The sequence below is a fragment of the Tachysurus fulvidraco genome, chromosome 19 (assembly GCF_022655615.1).
Source record: "Tachysurus fulvidraco isolate hzauxx_2018 chromosome 19, HZAU_PFXX_2.0, whole genome shotgun sequence".
Classification (NCBI taxonomy): domain Eukaryota; kingdom Metazoa; phylum Chordata; class Actinopteri; order Siluriformes; family Bagridae; genus Tachysurus; species Tachysurus fulvidraco.
This window is the reverse complement of record NC_062536.1, coordinates 15,019,328-15,040,106: the sequence shown is the minus strand read 5'-3', so window position 1 is coordinate 15,040,106 and position 20,779 is coordinate 15,019,328. Positions and strand designations below refer to the sequence as shown.

The 20,779-nt window shown below is 37.4% G+C and overlaps 1 long non-coding RNA gene across 1 annotated transcript; it reads left to right on the top strand.

The window, feature by feature from the left end:
• Nucleotides 1–1,933: 1,933 nt before the first annotated feature.
• On the top strand, nt 1,934–6,198 carry LOC113645519. Its single transcript, XR_007138536.1, has 3 exons — nt 1,934–2,018; nt 2,113–2,190; nt 2,812–6,198. It is a non-coding gene; the product is annotated as an uncharacterized LOC113645519 (long non-coding RNA).
• The last annotated feature ends 14,581 nt before the right edge of the window (nt 6,199–20,779 follow it).

The following is a 20,779-nucleotide window of genomic DNA, read 5'->3' as shown; positions in this document are numbered from 1 at the left end:
AAAATTTGTAGACCTCAACTCATGGGACAAAATAAGACAAATAAGACGACATTCATTTACATTCGTGGTCAGAGTTGCAGTGGGTTTATTTAGCTCCATTTCATTTGCCTACTTTGGCTTTCAAGCTGAATTTAGATGCAGATACAAATATTTAATGCAATAAACAGATCCGGATACAGGAAAGTGTCATTGTGTTCATGTTTGGTAAAACTCAAAAGTTTTTCTGTCTTACCAGAGTTTAAAATTCTAAAGATTTGTGCGAGAGACAAAGAAACTCTTTTCAGTTCAGAATCATAGTAAAAGAATTGACAACATTTCACCATAATGAAGTCTTTCTCAGGCTGCTACACATATATAGTGTAATATTCCAAGACTGACTCAGATTGGACATAATGTAGAGAGTACTGTCCAGCTGGATGGTTTATTCCTCCGATTGATTGTGTTTCTAGTGTGTGTCTGTGCATGAGTGTGTACGTACACGGTATATGGTACGCAGTGCCAAAGGTGTGGAAAAACCTCTTTCCTACATGCTTGTATATTAAAGGTTTACAGATGGAATGAAATACACAGCTGCAGGCCATGCTGTTTGATTTTAAGGTCACCATCTTTGGGAAAAACAATCACAGAGAATCTGTGGATGAACAGTCGATAGAAGCCTCCGTTCATCCATCTATTCATATTCTGTAGCGTTTATCTTACACAGGCTCACTGGGAACTTTGAGTCTACGGAGGCGACGGTAAGGGACACCCTGGATGTTGTGCCGACCCATGACAGAGCATAATAGCACACATTTACACACTTTCACACACTCCTGACAATTTAGAGATGTCGATGAGACTCTAACGCATGTCATTAGACTGGAGGAGGAAACCGGAGAACACGGATGAAACCCCTGATGAATGTGCAAACTCACACACAGGGCAGAGGTTCGAATCGAGCCACCATTCCCAGATGTGCGAGGAATAAAAACTCAAAGAACTTGCTACCTGGAGAAAAAATACAGTAAAATTTTATTTACTTTCAGGGGTGTTTAATTGTGATGGAAAAAAGAGAAAATGTCAATGAGATCCGGTTATATGTAGGACCATAAAAATATACAGTATAATAAATAAATAAATAAATACATAAATAAATAAATGTTTCAATTTTCTCAGACGGCATTCACACGAGGCATTTAGTAGTGTTAAAGTTCCTGTATAACTCTAAATGTCACAGTACATTATATTGCAAGTTATTATATAAAACCTTTCTGAGAACACTCAGTAAGCAAGAGTGCAGAATGCTCTATGAACCAAAACCAAAACGTTCTTAATATTCGCTAAACTAAATCTACATCCGGAAGGCAAACCTGAGATGTGGACCACAGCTGGGTTCATAAAACAGCTTCCAGACTCAACCGATCAAACTGAAGTAAATATTTGTGTCTATAAGCGTTTATACTGTAAGCTGCTCTGTGCCTTAAAGTGTTTAGGTATCTGGAACTGTACTGGAGCAATAAACACTGTTCTCTTCTTAACTCAAGCTTTATTGATGGAGATATTTACATCATCTTTATGTCCAGTGAGACTTTGTGCACCGTGGTTGTTGTTGGAGGTGGTGGTGGTGGTGGTGGTGGTGGTCGTCTTTCTGGAAGAGGTCACACCGTTCATGATAGAAATGTTTGATCATATGATTTAGGTTACCAGTCTGAAGCTCTTTAAGTTGAGTTGCACTGAAGCTTCTCTCTTTATATCTTAATAGAGGCTGCAGTTGTTTTTTTGTCATATTTGTTATATATTAAGAGAATATGAATATAAAGTTTCTTTTTTTATATTTCAGTACCAGATCTCTGCTGGGTGTTGTGTATTCTTCTGACTTTTACTGATGTTTGTGTGTAACCCCTTCCATTGTGCACTATTAAGCAATACTTTAAAAAAAGAATACACCTTTAAGTGTGTCTCGTGCAGAGAGCGCGTGCACGGCTGCAAAGCAGAAAAACTAATGTGTAACCAACAGGGAGGGAGAAAACACATAGAATGTGAGTAATGCTGACTTGTTTGAGTAAAATGAGTATGTATATTGCAAAATTAAGTTAAATGGCTGGTTTATTGTTTTACATGCTTGCTATGAAGTTGAGCTGAATTACTGTGGAAGCGTGCTGAAGTGAAGAGTACTTGTTGCTTTCCTTGATTGTTTACTGAGACATTCTGGTGAGTGTATTTTATATATATATATATATATATATATATATATATATATATATATATATATATATATATATAATGACTATTTTGTTGTTATATTGTTTTATTATTTAAGTAAAACCAGTTAGAATGTATGTCAAAGAAAATATGAAGAGTTCAATATGCTAAGATAAGCCGCTAAGTGTAGTATCACGATGCTAGTTTGGCTAATCGTGCAAGGCCCCGTGCAAGGCCCCGTGCAAGGCCCCGTGCAAGGCCCCGTGCAAGGCCCCGTGCAAGGCCCCGTGCAAGGCCCCGTGCAAGGCCCCTGTTCTTGTGTTTCTTTCACATGTAGAGTAAAATTGCTAATGTGTAAAATGTAACTATGCTCATTTAAATGATGTAAAAGTGTGTTATCAGTGTTCACTGTCCAAGGTGGTTAAAAAAAAGGGTTTGTTTTGCAAACTTTTCAAAGAAAAAAAAACATGTATACATGATGATTAAGTGTTATAATGTATTAATTTAATCCGTTTAAAATGTATGTCGTGCCGACTGTTTCTTTTTGTCTCCTGGACAAATTGCTGGAGGATACGACTGGAACCTGAATAATATAAATGGATTCTTCTGGATAACTCAGTCACCTTGTAGTCATGCATCAACTCTTCAGCTTCTGGTTCTTCTGTTTTTGAGAACCTGGACGTTATTTCTGGGGAAATGCTAGGACCTAGACTTTACTCCATGCACATTGTCCGGGATTGAGACATCTTTCTTACATTTTTTTTTGTATCTCAGGAAAAGGGGAAAAAACTGAACATTTACACACTGATACTTATTGAGCCTTTTCGAAATGTTTGGGTTGTAATTGTATTGTTTATATTTGTTTCAAATTAATTGTCAGTTATTTTCATTAATTGGGTTTTCTGAAGTGCCAGAAAGGGGAAAAAAGCATTCACATATGCTGCTACAATATACATTCCTGGTTTACCGTTTTTTTGTGTTTGGCACTGATTTCATTTGTTTTAATGTCTCCCTTTTATGAAGCTTTCAGTTTTTTTTTTCTTCGAACTTGAGTATTTAACTAACACATGCCCTAAAAGCTCCTTGAACGAATTTAGAGGAACAGCAATTAGATTTAGATAAGCCCTGAGACAGGGGATACATGTGCACAGTGTGTGTGGCCGCCAGGCAAAACAGGCTCGTTTTCTTTACCGATTTGTTTAAAACAGGACAGGAAAACAATTTAGCACAGGAGACTTGACAAATGCATCATGCTGTGATCTTGCTGCGAAGGTCTAATTACTCTCTTATTCTCTCTCTCTAATCTCAATATATATCCCACATTACAGTCTCAGTGTCTGTTCTGAGAGATTTTATTTGCTGATGTATAACCAGAGGTAGGGACATGATGTCTGTGAGGTGCTTCTCACAATGTTTATTAATCAGTAATTGTTTTTCATCCGATCTGGACTAAGCAGTCGACTGAAGGAACGCAGTGTACTGTGTCTGGGGGGGAAAATTTTTATTTTTTAATTTTTTTTTTATCAGGCTTTGGATTGATTAAGTTAACTAAAGATATATGTGTGTAATACAAACCATTCCAACGGTACAGAAAACTGCCTATTATATATGTACTGCAGATTTAATGCCAAATAGAGAATGTCACAGTGTGGCAAGGCAATAATAAAAAAATTCAATAGACATAAATCCTCCCCAATCAAAGCCTTGGAAATAAGAATGAAACCTCATTACGAGCACGGCTGTGTGTGAATTCATTTGACCGCCCCGCTTAAATGAGTGCCTATAATCAATAAATGTCTTAAGCCATACATTTCCTAGCAAGAAATTAACTGATGTCTGCTCAGTTCTGTGGGATTTTCATCTCTCACTTATATCTTAATAAATTGACTCCTTGTAAAATTTGTCATATATGGAAAAAGTTCGGGTTGCCGAGACTTTGTGTTTGTAACCAAAAACTTAAATGAGCAGAAACACCATTGCAAGCTGCAACACTTCAGTTTTTCTGCCAGTTGCACTGTGAAAATGTCTGGACAGCTAGAGGGAGAAAATTGCCTTTGGCTGCTTGTGCGTTTTAAAATAAGGGTCTAAATATTTTGGGTGGGAAATACAGTGTATATATAAACTGTTCTGCATATCAAACAACTGAAAACCAAGTTTGTTCTCATTTATTTTTGTCATATTTGTTCTAAATTTCTTCATGACTGGAAACAATATGCAGACCTCGCTTTATGGAACAAAATAAAATGACATTCATTTAGGTGAATTTCCAACATTCATTTAGATTCATTTTTAGTAACTGCCTGGTCAGGGTGCAGTGGGTTTATTAGATTTTTTTATATGGTTCATATACATTAATATGACTAAAGGTTTGTGGACACCTGAGATTCACACCTCCATAACTTCCGCCATTCCACATTTATTCCCCATTTATTATTTGCTGTTATAAGTTCAACTCTTCTGGGAAGGCTTTCTGCTAAATGTTGGTGTGTGACTGTGTGGATTTGTGTTCATTCATCCAGTAGAGCATTAGTAAGATTGGACTCTGATAAGAATGAGGAGGTCTGGAGTTCAGTCGGTGTTCCAGTTTATCCCAAAGGTGTTCAGTGACGTTGAGTCAGAGTCAGAGCTCTGTGTGGGTTTCTTCTACTCTGCAAACCATTTAGTCAAAGTGAGACGATTCTGTGGGACAGGAAATCATGTGATGGATTTCCCTCCATCCTAGCCAGCAAAATTTGCATTAATTGTCACTAAACCTTGCCAGACTTGTGGAATGATCTGCCCCTCATCAGAGAAAAGATACGTTTTGTCCTGTCACGAGTACCAGAAACAGCACCATGGCTGAATTCATGCATACACACTTTCCCCATTATATTCTCATCAGTGAACATTCTAGTGTGACAGGCTGTTTAAGAAACACAGCTCGGTTCTAATGAGGTAGGACTGTGCACTTCGGATTTGCTTTGACACTGGAAATCACCATCAAGTCCATTAGACTGTCAGTCCATCTAGCAACTAATGATCCTAGGGACCAATGGTATAGCGTGTGGGTGGATTATGGGCACATGAACATTGCACAAGACTCATTATGGGCTTTTCTGGCTCAGGGTCTCGGTGCTGTCGATCTGAATGTTAAATCATGTTTCTTATTTTGTGTATAGTGCAAACATTTGCACACCTTGAGATTTAGAATGATGAAATCAACACTGACTTCTGGCTTCACCGAAATTCCTATAAAGCAAATAATGTACCTTTTAAGATATGATTTTTTTTCTGTGATTTTATTATTTTTCGTCTGCTCCATGTTCAAGGTCAGCACAGTGCATCATTTTGTCTGCATATTAGATTTGGCTCATTTTATCTTGGCTTGGCAACCGGCCCTGAGACTTAACTCTTCGGTGTCTGGGTTATCTCTCTGCCCAGTCGCCTCAGTCACTTCATGCTTTTGTTAATTTGGGATAAATACAAACACATTTAAATATAAGTATAATATTAATCTCGATTCTTTGTATAATATTAAAGTTTTTGTACCATGTTTCTTATATTCTGTAAAGCTGCTATGAGGCAATGTCCATTGATAGAAGTGCAATACTAATAAAACCGAATTGATTTGAATTGATGAGTGCTACAGAAAATGGATTTCTCATTGATATGACAATGACTCCATCTGTAAAATAAGAAAATGAGCGTGTTTTTAGTTGCTAACAGCAAACGCTGACAGTTCATCATGTATGAGATTGTTTTTGCCATTATACCGTAAATACAACACTACCCAACAAATTAGCAGCAGAATCATTCACACACATCACAAATGTTTCAGTAAATAAACATACAGTATGTAATGTGTTTCATCAAATTAGGCACATATAATTGAATTAACCAGAGCATGTAAACATGGATGCTAATAAAGATAACCGCTGGGGGACTCTATTGCTGTAATATTTAGGCTGTTGAGTTTAATGGCTTTTCAATTGAATACAGTTTTGTAGATAAACAGTGTAATAAAGGTTTGACATTTTCCATGCTTTCATTCATTTGCATTTACATTGGCTCATTTTTGTCCAGATGGATGTAGAATTGAGACATGATTCAGCTGAACAGTAGAGGAATTAAGGAGACAGCAGTTTGAAGGCGTTTCATCTCCTGACCTTTTTGAGCAAGAGCCCAAAATCTTAAGTCTTCCCTCTCACCCCTGAGCTACCACTTCTTATTTGGAGACATACGGGTGTACAAAATGTTTGCACTGAACTGTGTGTGTGTGTGTGTGTGTGTGTGTGTGTGTGTGTGTGTGTGTGTGTGTGTGTGTGTGTGTGTGTGTGTGTGTGTGTGTGTGTGTGTGTGTATAAAACTAACATGCATACTGGTATTGCTTAGGAACACTTCAAAGATCATCACCACCACCATCATTTTATTTTATTTACCTTTATTTTACCAGGAAGTCTCATTGAGGTCAAAAATCTCTTTTATTATAAGAGAGACCTGGCCAAGGTAGCAGCCATACATAAACACAACATAGTAAAAACATACATACATACAATCATACAATACAAGGACTTCTTCAAGAAAAACAACTACATGTCTCCTTTACCACATTTTTTATGATGGTCTTAAATGTATTTATCGATTCTACACGTTTCTAATTTAAGATCTTTTTGCAAATTATTCCATGCCCATGGTGCATAGTATGAAAATGCAGTTTTCCCCAAATCTGTCCAAACCCTGGGTACATTAAAAAGCAACCACTTGGAAGAGCGTAGCTGATAATTAGCAGAATTGAGACCGAGGAGGGTACATGGGTAAGCTGGAAGTTTACCTAGCATGGCTTTATATATAAAAATATACCAATGCTGTTTTCTGCGATTGTTCAGTGATGTCCAACCCACCAGATCATAAAGAATACAATGGTGAGTAAGGGACTTTGCATTTGTAATAATCATCATCATTCTCTCTCTCTCTCTCTCTCTCTCTCTCTCTCTCTCTCTTTTACTTACCTAATCTCTGGCTTTAATTAGGCTTGTGAGAGGCTCCTGCAGTCTCTGAGGTACAATAAAATGTAAAAGGCTGCAGGTATAGACAGTCTTCAGGGTGCACCGGTACATCATCTGCATGCAATGCCAATAAATCCCACCTTCTGACTGTGCAGAGAAACACACACACACACAGGGAATGACATATTGAGCTTATTTCTGTTCAGGATTTGCAATAATACCTGGATAATCCTGCTGTACTGCTAATTTCGTTGTGCGAGATAAATGCAGCTACACCAATATGAATGTGGAACTAGTTCAGTAATATTTTCTCAAAATCTTTCCAAGACACTATAGAAGGGCTGGGCGATATGGCCAAAAACTGTATCATGATATCAGTGTTTCATATCGGTCGATATCGATATACTGTATATTGAACTTTTTTTATGACCCATTTAAAATAAGGACCAGGAGAAAAATATATTACATTTAAACATTTTTATTTTAAGCTTAACCTTCCTCTGATCAGAATCCCCTCAGTTATTAAGACAGAAATGTCAACAACCAGGAAAACTCAAATAAATAAAATGTAAACATAAGTCTAAAGTCACTATGAACACTTAACAATTATCTCTTAACATTTAAGGTGCAAAATGAAAGAAAATGTAAGAAATGCTTAATAAAGTGTAATAAAATAGTGCAAAGTGTTAAATATAAACCTACAGAAACCTGAGAATTTAGTGTATGTTTAGTGCGAGGAAGTTCACTAGCTGTTCACTTTCTGGTGAATAAAGTTTTTTTTTAAAAAATATGTGCAGTGTTTTGTAAACATAAATAACACTGAGGTAGACTGAGATACATCTGTAATATAAAAAACAGTACAGTAACGTGTGAAATAAATATAAAACCTGCAGAAATATGAAAAAGTAACTCGGTTTATTCTTCAACTTGAAGTTGAACTATTTAAGTATATTTTTGTAGACTTATAATTAGGGCTGTAGCTATCGAATATTTTAGTAATCGCCTATTCTACCAAAAATTTCATCGATTAATCGAGTCATCAGATAAAATGTATTTTTGCTTAAAGAGCAATATTAAACATGCAAGAGAAAATAAAACGAGTCTCTTAAAATTAATAACTAATTGGTTTCCTTTTTTTAGAAAAATTCACTTTTATTTTTTTAATGCATAGTACGCAATGCATACAATATTTTCTATCAGAAATAAACATTTAGATACCCGTTGTTTCTCTGTCTGTACTTGTACTGTGAACAATGACAAAGTTGAGGCACACTAAGGCATACATTAAAATAAATAGTAATAATAATACAAAAATACCTTTAAGTCATGCAACTTAACTTTAAGAACTAAAAGATTAAAAATCTACAGATCAGCCATAACAAACCTTTACTGTCTAATTTGGAATGCTTTGTGGTATTTAAGAGGCAAAAAACATGGACAGGAACTTGAACCTAGAGGCCATGCATGGATTCACACACACACGTGTGTGTGTGTGTGTGTGTGTATATATATATATGTATATATATATATATATATATATATATATATATATATATATATAAATAAATAATGTGTATGTATATGTGTGTGTATATATATATAGATAGATATATTAATCAGAATATAAAAGTATCTCTCTCTCTCTCAACATGTGTGCTTTAAAAGTATTTAAAGGAGCACGTGATTGCAACAAAAAAGGTATCAACATGCTGAGAATTGAGGCTTGCCCTGCGCGTTGAAGAAATGTTTCCTGCTGCTGAAAACAGACACTCTAATAGTGTCCCAAAACTTTTGACATTTTCTGTCGTTTTCTCCTGTTTGTTTCTTCTCTTTGCTCATTGACATTGCCCTTCCATTTTGCAGCCCGGACACGCCCTCAAATCAAAAGACCGGTAACTCCGCGCCTCTCCTTCCGCTTTTACATAAGCGCGTTGTCACACACACACACACAAAATAATTGCACAATAACGTGACGTGAGCTTTAAAATGAATTAAAATAGGCTTTGAGGAAGAGGAATTTGCCTCAAAAAATGCTGGCGAGCTGAGTTTTCCTCTTTTGTTTACAATTTCCTCGCTCGCTGCGGCGCTCACTTTCTGCTCATCAGTCGCCGGTTACTGCAGAGGAAACCAGCACGAGACCGTGATATGGTGCAACCAAACATGATACTGTTACATGATTGGCTGTTAGTGTCACTCCCTACGTTGCTAGGTTACCAGAGAGTGAGTGCCTTTGTTAATGCAACCAAACTTGCTTCGCGACTTCTGTTTTCTTCCGACGAAGTATAAAAAATTTTATATCGCTAGCGATCACGTGTCTATCGCGATACATATCGTTATCGTTTTATCGCCCAGCCCTACATTACAGTATATTCTTGAGAGCCCTTAAAAGTCTTGTTTCATTTCTCCAGTGTGTTTTTGTGTTAGTCTGAACTTCACATGATGATGTTCTTTATAAACATTCACAGGTTTTTTCACATGGATTTCAATAAATAATTCCCTAAATGTATACTTTTGAACTCAAGTGAACATGTGACATCATGTGAATAATATGTGGTAAAGATGTCCTACATACCTATTATTATTTTAATGCACAATTTTGAGTAAATCGTGAGTAAAGGTCACAGAAATAAATTAACTGTGTAAAATAATCGAGTGTAAACACGTGAAAACAAATAAAAAAAAATCATGTATATAATCATGTTGAAATAATGAATCAAATAAATGAATCGTGTCAAAATATTGCGTGTGGGGAAGCGAATCATGTGAAGAAAAATGAATCAATTGTAAAAATTGTAAAAATAAATATCAGATATAAAAATAAAGGATTCACATCAGCTCACTTGGCTTTACTTCTGCATCTGTGTGTGTGTGTGTGTGTGTGTGTGTGTGTGTTTGGGGGGGGGGTCAGCCTCCCTGACACTCTTAGCTCTGACCCATCTCTTATTCTCACTTTTAATTGGTCCCAACGGATCTGCGTCTGAGTCAATCATAAAGAGCACGTGCAGGGTTTTGGCTGCTTCTCCACAACATCCTGATCTCCGAGCCTCTCTGCCCTCAACTTCTTCATTATTCATAGCTGAACTGCACAGCTTAGCCAGCTGTTGGCGTGCAATGTTTATTACACTGATTAGATGAAATAAACGCTCTTGTTTGTCATGGCCTCCCTTAAATCGATCTGAATGTCTGCCAAAACGGAGCAGTGAGAACAGAGAGATTTAACAACACTATGCCAAAATCCAAGTGGGAAAAAGAAAGATGGAAACCCGGGGCAAGGGGGTTGCTTTTTAGTTTGAAATAGAAAGAAGATGGTGTCTAGGTGCCGACAGTATGTGCTGTACTGTATGTTTGTGAACAGACATTTATGCACACACAAATGCAACACCTTTTAAGATAGAGCTGTTCATTTTTTTTGGTAAAACATTTTTGCCAAAATTCTCATTATTTTATGTACCACAATTCAACCTACGCTCACTCTATCAGATAACACATGACCCTTGTTTGTTTCTTCTTTCTGGTTCCTCTAAAGGTTTCTTCCTCTTCCATCCAAGGTAGTTTTTCCCTGCCACGGTCACCTCGATCGCCTCAAGCTTCCTTATTATCGTTAAATACAAACACAATAAATCTAAATCTTAATATTAATCTTGAACTTTTTACAGTATATATTTCATGTTCTGTAAACCGCCTTGCAACCATTGAGTACATTGAGACCATTTCCATTGAGAAAAGCACTATACAAATAAAATTGAATTGAATTGAAAAACTACTGTTGTTACTTGAAGGCATGGCGTGTCTAGCATTCTTATTTTCATTTTGTATAGCCTTCAGTTGACTAGATGATTTGATCACTTTTGATCACTTTTGTTTACTTGATACAAAGGCTATATGACCTTATAGTAGCTCCGTAGAGGCACCAGCAATCTCTAGCAATTCCTTTCAAGCTTCGTTTTTCATCATCAAGCTTCTCTACACATTTAATGAGCGGTCATACTGTCATAACAGGCTACAATGAAACCATAGAGATACGTTTTTCTCCTGTTTTCTGTTTCTATGCAAAAGGAAATGAAAGTAGGAATTAAAATGAGGAATTATACTGAGTAAATTAATCTATAGCTCCTACTGTAATGTAGGCATCTTTAATTAAATTCATTTAAATTTCTGTTGTACGGAATAATCCATCTTTAGCAACAACTGCAAATTTTCCTAATTCAGAAAGAAATCAGTAGATTTGGCAACCATGCCAGTCACAGATTTGCACATTTTCCTATATATTATATCTCATTACTTTGAGAAGGGTTTAATACCGCTACAACAAAGTCTCAATGGTCTTCTTAAAATGAACCTTTAGTGAGTTAAACTAAATATTTAATCAGCCTCACTTCCAACATTTCCATTCATTTTGCCACGACGTTCCATCCATTGTAAAATGCACACCTACGAGACAGATAAGCACACACTGGACGTACCATGCATGTGCAATTGAACCGGTTCTATAGGTGTGTGAGCCATAATTCGACTCAATTGAGGAACAGATAGCTTATAGTTCATGATGTCTGTGGTTTCAAAGGAGCAGCATGAGAACAAATTAGAACCCATAGATCAGAGCTACCTGTAAATAAATATCCAATGTGATGAGTTTAACATCTTTTGCACAAAAATGATGGTCCAGTTGAGTAAACCTTGACCTCTCTCTCTTTCTCTCGACATCCTCATGAATCAATATCGAGCTATAGCTGAAGTCCTCTTTAGAAGATAACTTGAGGCCTCTATCACCTTTTAATGATTCTTCACTGTGAAAAATGACAAAAATAAGAAAAACTTTCTTTTACAGATCACAAATTTCATCCAGTTGCTGGTGGATGAAAAATGGAGCAAGATGGGAATTATTTTAGAAAACAGCCACAAGGGAGATGAATCAGTGTGAATAACTGTTCCTGAGTCACCCTCAGAATTTTATATAGTCATGTATGGATTTATATCTGCATGAAGGTGTTCTTCCTGTAGACAGAATTGCTAATATGAAAATAAAATATCATGGATATATAATAAACAAAATACTGCACAGTTTTAAATGGACAAGTAATTAATCTGTTTCTTAGCTACACCTGTGATTATGAACCTTGGGGACAACACTGTGTCTCAGCTATAACATGAAACTTAATGTTACTTTTACGAACATGTATAATGGACTCTAGACTGAAAACATAACCTTATGTAAGACACAGGAAAATCTTCTTATTCACTTCAAGAGAGAAGACTGGTGTAGCTATGATTATTTTCAGATGCTATAGTTTAAGAAAAAAGATGAATGACTTGATTCGGGGATGTCTCACAACAATAAATCCTAAATATAAATTAATTTGAAAGTAAGAATCAAACAAAATAAAAATGATCAGCAAACATTAGTATAAATGAAATACTGTATATTGTATATACTATTACTTAGAAGTGGTAATTTATCAATCTTTGTACATGGGAATGACGTTGAATTCCTTTGCAACTGGGTGGGATTGGTCAACATCCCTTCACATGTGGGTGGGATTGGTCAACATCCCTTCACATTTGGGTGGGATTGGTCAACATCCCTTCACATTTGGGTGGGATTGGTCAACATCCCTTCACATCTGGGTGGGATTGGTCAACATCCCTTCACATGTGGGTGGGATTGGTCAACATCCCTTCACATGTGGGTGGGATTGGTCAACATCCCTTCACATGTGGGTGGGATTGGTCAACATCCCTTCACATCTGGGTGGGATTGGTCAACATCCCTTCACATGTGGGTGGGATTGGTCAACATCCCTTCACATTTGGGTGGGATTGGTCAACATCCCTTCACATTTGGGTGGGATTGGTCAGAATTCCTACACGTTTGGGTGGGATTGGTCAGAATTCCTACACATTTGGGTGGGATTGGTCAGAATTCCTACACATTTGGGTTGGATTGGTCAGAATTCCTACACGTTTGGGTGGGATTGGTCAGAATTCCTACACGTTTGGGTGGGATTGGTCAGAATTCCTACACGTTTGGGTGGGATTGGTCAGAATTCCTACACGTTTGGGTGGGATTGGTCAGAATTCCTACACGTTTGGGTGGGATTGGTCAGTATACCTTTGTAATTGAGTTGTATTAGTCATAATTCATTGGTAATTGGATAAGATTGGTCGAGATTCCTTCACAGTTAGACAGGATTGGTAAGCGTTCCTTTCCAGTTTGGTGGGATTTGTCAGAATTTGTTTGCAATTGGGTAAGATTGTTCAGAATTCCTTTGAGTTGGATGTCATTAGTCAGAATCCCTTCGTAATTGGATGAATTCCATTGCAGTTAGAATGATTAGTAAAAATTCCTTTGCAGTTTATTGGGATTGGTCAAAATTCGCTTGCAGTTGGGTGTGACTGGTCAGTATTCCAAGTAGGCAAGGATAATCTTAATTTTTTTGAAAGCAGGATTGGTCAAAATTCCTTTGGGAGCAGTTAAGGTTTGGATTATTTCACATCAATTTCTGCCTGGAAAATGTTTACAAATTGCCATTTTGATTGGGATACAAATATCTGTACATATGTTGTTACTTCTTGTGAGGTCAATGTGCACATTTATTTCCAGCAGCAAGCAGGATTTACAGTTATTTCTATATAAAAGCATGTGCCATTCACCTCGGTAACCTTTGGTTCAAGCAAATGGAGATGATACACCTTATAGATATTCTTTAGAAGTCAAGAAAACCAAAAAAAGTAGCAGCAGGGAAGAAACACTCTATAAGACAAGGAGTAGGACCCTAACTCAACACTTATGCTAATGTGAAAAGGACGTTTTGACATCTCAGGTTGTTAGCAGGACAGCAGGTGACAACATTGAGTGATTCAACAAGTAATACATAAGCAGCAAGTGGGATGCCATTCCGAGCAGTGGGACAATTGGAGAATTCAAACTTTCACTGAAGCCAAATGACAGTCGCATGGCGTCATTACTAAAGCACACCTTGGCTTCTCTCACTGCCAGCCGTTTCCTGAAGATCTGTAACAGTCTCGAGAGAGTTTCAGCCCTCGGTTTCTTAGCAACCATTTGATGGCCATTGTCGAGAGCTGCACATTTCTAGTATAAAGCCCACTGGTACAAATAAGCACCTAGAAAAGGATTGTGCAGTGCCACGGATATTGCACCTCTCTGGCTGCTTATTTGAGTGAAGTTTTATGGTTCATAAAAAAACAAGATTGCCTGAGAATGGTTGCCAGACCCTGCAATCAGGTGAAAGTGTTTGCCTTTGACAGAAGTTGCATCATAAATGCACTGGGCAGGTTGTAATTGGCATCCTGGAGAGGACTATAAGATTTGTTGGTCTGCGTGTAGCCCCGTTGTCCATCTCTGGCCTTCAGGTGACCAATACACTTCAGCCGCTGAGTGTGTTTTCCAATGATTTCTCCTTTCATTGTCTGTCTCCCTCTGAGTCTTTCCTCATCCATCTACCACCTACAGAATCAATTACCTATTCTGTTCTAAGCCTGGGGATGAACAGAACAGAGACAAATTACTCCTTATTTGAACAGCCCTTATTTTAGTCTCTGCTTTTATCGTCTATTGGCGTGTACTGCATGTGGGTGAAATAAAAATCAACAAACTAAGCATCGCTAGCACCAATTCATATGAAATAAAGAACCAGATTTAAGTGATACTAATGAAGCTTTGGATTTGGAACCAAATTAATTGAACCTTTCATACTTTCATTTAGATAGAGATTCGGAATCTCGTAAGCATTCTTTCTTTCACAGTTTTGCTCTAAACGAGTGATGATATGGAATTAATTTACTGTATGTGCTGTATCCACTGAACCTTTGACCTTTGGATCCTACCCCGATACCCTAAATATTTGCAGTGTCTTACCATTGCTTCAATGAATTAAAAAAAAACAACAACCTCTGAACAGTGTTTAAGGCTCATGGTATCTTGTCTGTAACCTACAGTAGTGAACCAGCCTTAATATTCAATGATAAAGCACTTTTGTATGTCACTCTGGATAAGTATGAATTCTGTAATGATGTAAATAATCTCACCTAGATATAAACATATATTCTTAGACATATGCCTAAGAACTGCTGATGTAACCATAAAGACTCATATTGACTATCCATCCATCCATCCATCCATCCATCCATCCATCCATCCATCCATTTTCTTTACCACTGATCTGAGAGTGGGTTACATGGATCCTGGAGCCTATCCCAGGAGACTCAGGGTACAAGGAGGTGGACACAATGGGAAGGGATGCTGATCTATCTCGGGGCATAATCACATGCACTATGGACAGATGCCAGGCAGCCTACGATGGCTGTCTTCAGAAACAGCGAGGAAACTGTAGTAACCAGAGAAAATCCTTGAAGCATGGGGAGAAAGCAAACTTCACTCATGCAGGGTGTCGGTGAGAATGGAACCCCACCCCTGTAGGTTATATAAACCACTAATACAGTATATACTGACTATTATGTAATATATACTGAAGTGAATTTTTCACCCAAAGGCCAGAGATGCACAATGTGGCTACACACAAACCAACAAATTTTATAGTCCACTCCAGGATGCCAGTTACAACCTGATCAGTGCATTTATGATTACACTTTCACCTGATTGCAGGGTCTGGCAACCATTCTCAGGCAATCTTGTTAATTTATGAACCATAAAACTCCACACATGCAAAGTGAAGGTGAGAATTGAACAGAAAGCCCTGAAGATTATACTGATATAAACCACTAATATATGCTTTCAACATTTAATATTGAATTCAATTCAAGTTTATTTGTATAGAACTTTTTACAATTGACAGAGTCTCAGAGCAGCTTTACAGAACATAAACATAGAACAAATAATAATATAAAGATTAACAGAATACAAAATTCAAGATTAATATTAGATATATTTAAATATGTACTGTATGTATGTATTTATCCCCAATGAGCAAGTCTGAGGTGACTCAGGCAGCAGTGGCAAGGAAAAACTCCTTTAGATGGTAAAGGAAGAAACCTCAAGAGGAACCATACTCAAAGGGGAACCTCATCCTCATATGGGTGACACCGGAGGGTGTGATTATAAATATACAGTCTAACAAATGTTGTATTGATGTAAAAGGCCACATGATGTTCACATCTCCTCTATAGTATCGCAGAGTCCAGCATGTAGAATAATGTACTGTAATGTATTTGGTTACCCTTTAGGTTTCTTCCTATCTTCTCTCTGCTGTGACATTCTCTTTATGGATCTGAATCTACATCTGTACTTACTGTATGTAGAATATCTATTGGTAAACAAACTACAGAAATAAAACTCGACGTTCCATTCGGCTTTAAGTTAAATCTGAATAATGCTATATCAGTTTCACAAGGTATCACAGGGTTTAGAGACATTTAGAACACATTTTTTTGAAGAAATGAAGTTCTGAGAGAACTAAGGTCACACACTCGATACTTCTCCCATGCCTGAAATACCTTTAATTGGCCAGAGCCACTGTGGGAAGTTTGCTTCAATTGACTGGCTAGTGTCAGTTGTGTGATTCAATTGTGCATGTTGGTCACATTGTCTAATTTAGTGGACAGTCATCGACAAGTGATGTGTGATAAGGTTGTGCTATACAGTAGTTAGTGATTTAAGCTAAAGCATAAAATCTAAAGTAAAAATAAAATAATCTTAGTTATCTGTCACCAAAATTGTACTGTATAGTGTGTGATTGCTTACATTAAATTGATGGAGCAGCACTTGCCAACAAGCCTCTGTCAACAAGGTTAGTAGTCATGCTTTAACAGAGCAGGCACTTGTTTGCTTGCCCATAAGCACCACATCTGCAGTATGCATAATGCAGTAATTAGTATTAGAATAATTATAAGGTGTGCTTGCAGTTTTTCTGTGTTGGCAGGTGTCCAACTGCCATCCAACAGGAACATGATGGGATTTGTTGACCTGCTGATTCTAAATACTGTCTGTAGTTTACATTGCATTTACATGTACAGATGCCCTTATCCGGAGTGACGTACCAAAGTGCTTTTAAGTCGATTGATGAATACATCAATACTGGTTCACCTACAGTAGGTACAGACTTAGGACACGATCAACCTAAAACTCTGTTCACAAGGTTTACGTATACGTACACACACAGTACTACAAATGGAAGCAGTGTTTCAGGAAGAGGTACTGTACTGTAGGTCTACTCCAATCTTATGAAGCCAGTGACTCAGCTGTTCGGACATTCTAGGTGAAGTTCATTCGACCATTTTTGTATATAGCTACCGCTTACCCTGAGAGATAGTGGGACCAAGACTCTTTTCTGTTGTGGCACCAAGGTGGTGGAATAAACTTCCCCTAAAAGTCCGGACAGCTGAGACACAGGCTATTTTCAAATGACGGTTAAAGACCTACTTCTTCACAAAATACTTGTTCTAGCACTTTCTTCACTGTTTGTTGTCGGTAACCTAGTGAACCAGAGTTAATGTATTCGATGATAGAGACTTAAAAGCACTTTTGTACGTCGTTCTGAATAAGGACGTCTGTCAATGCTGTAAACTTAAATTTACGAATTTCTGAAAGAAATGAGAGAAGTGATACCGGTCAGTAGTTTCTTCAAGATGTAAATAAACTAGTTAACCACGTGTGTGTGTGTGTGTGTGTGTGTGTTTTCCCATATTCTCCCACCTGCCAATTCTCACCTCTAGGCAGTTCTCCCCTATCATACTACAAGGGGAAGATGTATGCTAGCACGTGCAAGACATATGAAGCCAGAGGTCTGCTCATGCTGTTTCACAGGGCAATGTAACACACTCGGACAATGCCTCCCAGTCACAGTTCTTGTAAACTGGTATCATACTGTAATACTGCAGATAAATGTTACAAGCATAAAATGTGTTACAATTACATTATACTACCAAATCAGTGTCTGACAGGTCCTGTCAGTATAGTTAGTTTAAAAAGCCACACTAAGCAAATATTTTGCAAATAGAATTAACACAAATCTGACCACATGCTCTTGATTAAAACCACCATGACTGCTGTCAAATCTGGTCACTTCGCTTATTTCTACCATGCTAACATTTTAGGCAAAATTAGCTAAAAACACTGGAAGATATAGTAGAAAGCTAGTAATTGCTATCTACAGTAGATGCGGTTCTTTTAGAAGAAAACAAAACAAAAGTGCTCGGCTTGTGGCCTTCATAGATATACTGTCTGAGAGCACTTACTGTATGGAAATGGTTCTATATTGCATTTCATTTCTAATTTAACAAAATAATAAAAAAATTATACTAAGAGGACAAGCTGACAGTGAGAGGAAGTCTTTCATATTCAGTCTTTTCTTATTATTTGGCGCACCCCCTTTTAACTTTAATGACAGTATTCAACTCTAGCTGGCATAGACTAATGAAAACTTATGATCCATTTTTTTTATTAAATCCATCGGTCTGTCATCTGAACACATGCTTCAATGGAAGTGATTAGACAAGGGGAAAGCATGTAAAATATATGTAAATAAGAGCCTATAAATATTGCAGAATCTTTGAATGCTAATTATATTGAACAATTACTTTCTATATTTTAAACAGTTCAGATTAGTAAAATCTGTTCATTTTCTATTTTTATTTAGAGATTATATATAGTCTGTTTTTTGTTTTTTTTAAGAGCTCACTGAATTCTGGTAGTTCACAAAGACTTATAGAAAATCCAACACACAGTAGATCGTCTGTGTCAAGTCAACGCCATCTGTGAACTCCTGGAGTTTCCCAGGATACATCAGGACCTACAGTCATAGCTGAATTGGGCCAGACTACACCACTCAGAATTCAGCACTGAGAACACTCTCTCTCTCTCTCTCTCTCTCTCTCTCTCTCTCTCTCTCTCTCTCTCTCTCTCTCTCTCTCTCTCTCTCTCTCTCACTCACTCACACACACACACACACTCACTCACTCACACACACACACACACTCACTCACTCACTCACTCACTCACTCACTCACTCACACACACACACACACACACACACACACACACACACACACACACGCTTCCATTCACATTGACTTTGTGAAGCAAAAAGACAGTTTGTGCATTTCTGCCCCTGGCAAATCTCGAGCCTTATATAACTGTGCTTCTTCATGTCCTGGTTTTGACCTTGCTAGTTACCTGTTGCTCCATCTTCACTTGCCCATCATTTTAAAATTATCTTCCTGCCTCAAAGCAAGAGAACCAGGAATCACTTTTTTACCACGGTACCGTAGAGGAAGCTCTGACAATATGTCTGGAATCATACAGGGATTCAGCTGCTTCTTTACTTGACCTCTTGTCTCATAATGTTCTTATATAGTAGTACATACATGGAAAGATCATCTTTGTTGAAAAAAAAAATAAAAAAAATAAAATGAATTTGTTTTAAAACTTTATCATTAGGGGGGCAAGCACCAAATGCATTCCCTATACCAAGGCACCCTTTAGTTTGTAGTTTAGATTGTATGTATGTATGTATTATTATTATTATTATTATTATTATTATTATTATTATTATTATTATTATTATTATTTAGCTTTAAATCAGAGACCATCTTGGATTTTACTGAACTGTTTAAGATTCTCTGCCTCCCCGTACTGTTCCAGTTCCCATTAAGGCCAAAATTTGGAGTGAACTTTTAGTTCTTCCCACTACTGGTTTGCAAGATAGTTTGTCTATAACGTCTTGGCGGTGCTGATGTTTTGAATATAACAAGTTTCTGATTCTTAACAAGAAGCCTATTCTAGTAAGTTGTCCAATTATCACCAAATTTGGCATGCAGCATATTAAAGACTAATAAAAAAAATATGATTCAGATTTCTGATGTATGCGATACTTTGTCCATAACATTAATAGATTTGAAGCAGACAAACATTAAGTTAGCACATATCTCAGCAGTATATCTGCATTTTTACCTTTGCAAATTATTCTCCAAGATGATTTGTCAATGCCCTGCGATAGGTTGGCATAGGATAGCATCTCTGGAAAATTGTCTGTAGTGTGTGAGTGAATGAGAGTGTGTGTGTGCCCTGCGATGGGTAGGCACTCCGTCCAGGGTGTATCCTGCCTCGATGCCCGATGACGCCTGAGATAGGCACAGGCTCCCCGTGACCTGAGAAGTTCGGATAAGCGGTAGAAAATGAATGAGTGAGTGAGTGAGAGTAATCTTGTACAGTGCGACATGGAATCCTAAACGACAGCAGAAATCAAACAGTGTAAAACCCACTTAAGAGATATGTAGAGATATTAGCATTTCTACAGTGTAATATTGTTTCAGACAGTTCTGGAGCAGGCATTTAGAGATATTTAGAGCCTCCATCTATGTTATTACTTTAAGTCAAACAGACCGAAGGCATACTGTGAAGTATGATATTTTCCGCACTATCCATTGTTACGCTTTTATGTTGTTTTTTTTTATGATACATCCTTTCAGCTTCTCTGACTGAGCCTTGATGCTTTATTCATTATCTCTTACAGGTTTGACAGAGGAACAGTGAGAGTGAGGGGAAAAAAGTGGGAGTGAATGAATAAAGGTGTCTGAAGGTGAGTGTGATTGTCCTCATCAAGGCTAAAGGTAGCCACTGTCTCTACGATAAATAACAC